This window comes from Oncorhynchus clarkii, chromosome 27 (genome assembly GCF_045791955.1).
Source record: "Oncorhynchus clarkii lewisi isolate Uvic-CL-2024 chromosome 27, UVic_Ocla_1.0, whole genome shotgun sequence".
Classification (NCBI taxonomy): domain Eukaryota; kingdom Metazoa; phylum Chordata; class Actinopteri; order Salmoniformes; family Salmonidae; genus Oncorhynchus; species Oncorhynchus clarkii.
In genome coordinates, this window is record NC_092173.1 from 18,369,106 (window position 1) to 18,375,372 (window position 6,267).

Consider the following 6,267-nt stretch of genomic DNA (forward strand, 5'->3'; position numbering starts at 1 on the left):
TTGTTTGATATGTTCAGTCTTTTCAAGCAATAAAAAGCCCCCACTCTATATGTTCCCTCAGGCATACAACATAAGATATGTAGTGAGACACTCAGTGCGCCTCCTCTCAAGACCATGAGGGGTGTTGTGTCATACGGTCCCGTGCTGAGCGCCCCCCACCTCCGTCTTTAGCGCACTACTGTGTTGGCTTGCTGTAGAGCATAGCGCTGTACACATTATCCAAATAAAATGTAGGATTGACTAAGCGTGTCTACTGTGTGTTGTATCTTTGAATGTGTTACCCTGGATTATCGAGTTCGATGACGAACACCAGCTCTGAAATCTACATACATAGATATACAGTAATGTACATACATAGATATACAGTAATGTACATACATAGATATACAGTCATGTACATACATAGATATACAGTATTGTACATACATAGATATACAGTAATGTACATACATAGATATACAGTAATGTACATACATAGATATATAGTAATGTACATACATAGATATACAGTAATGTACATACAGTGCCTTCAGAAAATATATACACCTCCTGACTTTTTCCACATTTTCTTGTGTTACATCATGCATTTAAAATTGATTAAATTGAGATGTGTCTCTGGCCTACACAAAATACCCCATATCGCCAAAGTGGAATTATGTTTTTAGGAATGTTTACAAATTAATAAAAAATGTAAAGCTGAAATGCCTTGAGTCAATAAGTTTTCAACCCCTTTGTTATGGCAAGCCTAGTCACATAATAAGTTGCATGGACTCACTCCAATAATAGTGTTTAACATGAATTTTGAATCACTACCTAATCTCTGTACTCCCACACTTACAATTATCTGTAAGGTCCTTCAGTCGCGCAGTGAATTTCAAACACAGATTCAACCATTAAAATCAGGGAGGTTTTCCAATGCCTCGCAAGTAAGCGCGCCTATTGGTAGATGGGTATACATTTTAAAAAAGCAGACATTGAATATCAAATCAAATTTTAATTGTCACATGCTTCGCAAACAACAAGTGTAGACTAATATGAAATGCTTACTTACTTCCTGACAATGCAGAATACAAAATTATATACTGTACATTAATAATAACAATAATAACAACAATAATAATTGAAGAAAAGAATAGTAACATGTGGAAATAATACACAATGAGCAATGATAGCTTGGCTATAGACATGGGATACCAGTACCGAGTCAATGTGCAGGGGTATGGGGAAATTGAGGTGGATCTGTACATATAGGTAAGGGTAAAGTGACTAGGTAACAGGATAAATAATAGACAGTAGCAGCAGAGTATGTGATGAATGTGTAAGTGTGTGTGTGGTGAATGTGTGCCTGTGTGTACGTGTTATGTGTGAGTGAGGGAGTGTGTGTTGGAGTGTCAATGTAAGTATGAGAGAGTGGGTAGAGTCCAGTGTGTGTGCACTGATTCAAAAAAGAGTGCAAAAAGGTTCAATGCAGATAGTGTGGGTAGCTATTTGGTTAACTATTTAGCCATCTTATGGTTTGGGGATAAAATAAGTTGTTCAGGAGCCTTTTGGTCCCAGACTTAGTGCTCCAGTACCGCTTGCTGTGCGGTAGCAGAGAGAACAGTGTATGACTTGGGTGGCTGGAGTCTTTGACAATTTGTAGGGCCTTCCCTCTGACACAGCCTTGTATAGAGGTCCTGGATGGCAGGGAGTTCGGCCCCAGTGATGTACATGGCTGTATGCACTACCCTCTGTAGCGCCTTGCGGTCAGATGCCGAGCAGTTGCCATAGCAAGTGGTGATGCAGCCAGTCAAGATGCTCTCAATGGTGCAGCTGTAGAACTTTTTGAGTATCTGAGGGCCCATGACACATCTTTTCAGCATCCTGAGGGGGAAAAGGCATTGTTGTGCCCTCTTCACGACTGTGTTGGTTTGTTTGGACCACGATAGTTCCTTAGCGATATGACCCCCAAGGAACTTGAAGCTCTCGACCAGCTCCACTGCAGCCTCGTCGAAGTGAATGGGGCGTGTTCGGTCTTACGTTTCATGTAGTTCACGATAAACTCCTTTGTCTTGCCCACGTTGAGGGAGAGGTTGTTGTCAATACACCCAGTCGCTACAAAGATACAGGCATTCTTCCAAACTCAGTTGCCAGAGAGGAAGGAAACCGCTCTGGGATTTCACCAATGGTGATTTTAAAACAGTTACAGAGTTTAATGGCTGTGATAAGAGATAACTGAAGATGGATCAAAAACATTGTAGTTACTCCACAATACTAAGATAAATGACAGAGTGAAAAGAAGGAAGCCTGTACAGAATAAAACTATTCCAAACATGCAATAAGAAACTAAAGTAATACTGCAAAAGAATTTGCCAATGAAATTAACGTTTTGTCCTGAAAACAAAAGTGTTATGTTTGGGGCAAATCCAACACAACATTTCACTGAGTACTACTCTTCATATTATTATGCAAGCTGGTGGCTGTATCATGTTATGGGTATGCTTTTTGGGGGATAAAAAAAAACTGAATAGACTGCCAGCAAAATCCTAGAGGAAAACTTGGTTCAGTCTGCTTTCCAACAGACACTGAGAGGGAAATTCACCTTTCAGCAGGACAAATATACACTAGAGTTGCTTACCAAGATGACATTGAATGTTCCTAAGTTGCCCAGAGACAGTTTTCAATTAAATTGGCTTGAAAATCTATGGCAAGACTTGAAAATGGCTCTCCAGCAATAAACAACAACCAACTTGACAAGGCTTATAGATTATTTTAAGAATAATGGGTGAATATTGTGCAATCCAGGTGTGCAAAGCTCTTAGAGACTTACCCTGAAAGACTCACAGCTGTAGTCGCTGTTAAAGGTGATTCTAGCATGTACAGTTGAAGACAGAAGTTTACATACACCTTAGCCAAATACATTGAAACTCAGTTTTTCACAATTCCTGACATTTAATCCTAGTAAAAATTCCCTGTCTTAGGTCAGTTAGGATCAGCACTTCATTTTAAGAATGTGAAATGTCAGAATAATAGTATAATAGAATAATAGACTAATAGAGAGAAGTATTTATTTCAGCTTTACGTAACGATTGTCATCGGGAGAAGGAGAAGAGGACCAAAGCGCAGCGTGGTACATATTCATAATAATTTTAATAAAGATGAATACTGAACAAAAACAATAAACCGACATACGAACAGTTCTGTAAGGTGCAACAAAAACACTAAACAGAAAATAACTACCCACAACACACAGTGGGAAAACAGGCTGCCTAAGTATGGTTCTCAATCAGAAACAACGATTGCCAGCTGCCTCTGATTGGGAACCATACCAGGCCAAACACATAGAAATAGAAAACATAGAACACAAAACATAGAATGCTCACCTCAACTCACGCCCTGAACCAAACTAAAATAGAGACATAAAAAAAGGAACTAAGGTCAGGACATAGCACTTTAATTTCTTTCATCACATTCCCAATGAGTCAGAAGTTTACATACACTCAATTAGTATTTGGTAGCATTGCCTTTAAATTGCTTAACTTGGGTCAAACGTTTTGTGTAGACTTCCACAAGCTTCCCACAATAAGTTGGGTGAATTTTGGCCCATTCCCCCTGACAGAGCTGGTTTGTAAGGCCTCCTTTCTCGCACACGCTTTTTCAGTTCTGCCCACAAATTTTCTATAGGATTGAGGTCAGGGCTTTGTGATGGCCACACCAATACCTAGACTTTGTCCTTAAGCCATTTTGCCACACTTTTGGAAGTATGCTTGGGGTCCTTGTGCATTTGGAAGACCCATTTGCGACCAAGCTTTAACTTCCTGACTGATGTCTTGAGATGTTGCTTCAACATATTCACATAATTTTCCATCCTCATGATGCCATCTATTTTGTGAAGAGCACCAGTCCCTCCTGCAGCAAAGCACCCCCACAACATGATGCTGCCACCCCCGTGCTTCACGGTTGAGCTGGTGTTTTTCGGCTTGCAAGTCTCCCCCTTTTTCCTCCAAACATAACGATGGTCATTATGGCCAAACAGTTACATTTCTCCAAAAAGTACAATCTTTGTCCTCATGTGCAGTTGCAAACCATAGTCTGTTTCTTTTTTATTTTACCCCCTTTTTCTCCCCAATATCCAATTATTAGTAGTTACCATCTTGATCATCGCATAGTCTGGTTTTTTTATGACGGTTTTGGAGCAGCGGCTCCTTCTTTGCTGAGCGGCCTCTCGGGTTATGTCGATATAGCAGTCGTTTTACTGTGGATATAGATACTTTTGTACCTGTTTCCTCCAGCATCTTCACAAGGTCCTTTGCTGTTGTTCTGGGACTGATTTCCACTTTTCGCACCAAAGTACATTCATCTCTAGGTGACTGAACGCATCTCCTTCCTGAGCGGTATGATGGCTGCGTGGTCCCATTTTTTTTATACTTGCGTACTATTGTTTGTACAGGTGAACATGGTACCTTCAGGCGTTTGGAAATTGCTCCCAAGGATGAACCAGACTTGTGGAGGTCTACAATTTATTTTCTGAGGTCTTGGCTGATTTCTTTTGATTTTCCCATGATGTCAAGCAAAGAGGCACTGAGTTTCAAGGTAGGCCTTGAAATACATCCACAGGTACACCTCCAATTGACTCAAATTATGTAAATTAGCCTATCAGAAGCTTCTAAAGCCGTGACATCCTTTTCGGGATTTTTCCAAGCTGTTTAAATTCACAGTCAACTTAGTGTATGTAAACTTCTGACCCACTGGAATTGTGATACAGTGAATTATAAGTGAAATTGTCTGTAAACAATTGATGGAAAAATGACTTGTGTCATTTTGCCAAAACCGATTTGCCAAAACTTTAGTTTGTTAACAAGACATTTGTGGAGTGGTTGAAAAACGAGTTTTAATGACTCCAACCTAAGTGCATGTAAACTTCTGACTTCAACTGTATTGACTCAGGGGATTGAATACTTACCTAATCAAGATATGTATGTTTTATTTTCCATTGATAAAAAAGTTATAATTTTTCTTCCACTTTGACATTACAGAGTATTTTGTGTAGATTGTTGACCATAAAATGACAAATAAATCCATTTTAATCCCACTTTGTAACACAACATTTGGAAAAAGTCAAGGGGTGTGAATACTTTCTAAAGACACTACATACACTGAACAAAAAAATTATGCAACATATAAAACACCAGTCTCAATGTCAACAGTGAAGAGGCGACTCCGGGATGCTGGCCTTCTAGGCAGAGTTGCAAAGAAAAAGCCATATCTAAGACTGGCCAATAAAAATAAAAGATTAAGATGGGCAAAAGAACACAGACACTGGACAGAGGTATCTCTGCCAGAAGGCCAGCATCCCGGCGTTGCCTCTTCACTGTTGACGTTAAGACTGGTGATTTGCGGGTACTATTTAATGAAGCCGCCAGTTGAGGACTTGTGAGGCATCTGTTTCTCAAACTAGACACTCTAATGTACTTGTCCTCTTTCTCAGTTGTGCACTCTCCCACTCCTCTTTCTATTCTGGTTAGAGCCAGTTTGCGCTGTTCTGTGAAGGGAGTAGTACACAGCGTTGTACGAGATCTTCAGTTTCTTAGCAATTTCTCACATAGAATAGCCTTCATTTCTCAGAACAAGAATAGACTGACAAGTTTCAGAAGAAAGTTCTTTGTTTCTGGCTATTTTGAGCCTGTCATCAAACCCACAAACGCTGATTCTCCAGATACTCAACTAGTCTAAAGAAGGCCAGTTTTATTGCTTCTTTAATCACACAAGAGTTTTCAGCTGTGTTAACATAATTGCAAAAAGGTTTTGTAATGATCAGTTAGCCTTTTAACATGATAAACTTGAATTAGCTAACACAACGTGCCATTGGAACACAGGAGTGATGGTTGCTGATAATGGGCCTCTGTACTCCTATGTAGATATTCAATTAAAAATCAGCTGTTTCCAACTACAATTGCCATTTACAACATTAAATGTCTACACTGTATTTCTGATACATTTTTTGTTACTTTAATGGACAAAAAAATTGCTTTTCTTTCAAAAACAAGGACATTTCTATGTGACCCCAACCTTTTGAACGGTGGTGTATGCACATACATACATAAGTGTTTATAGACATCAACAACAACATTATCGGCAGTGTAGGTCAATATGGTAAACGTATTCAGTCCCAAATCCCTGGTTCACCAGCTTTGATATTGAGTGCCTGTACATTGACTCGGTACCCCCTGTGCAGTCTCGTTATTGTTATTTTATTGTGTTACTCTTTTTTAAACTTTAGTTTATTTA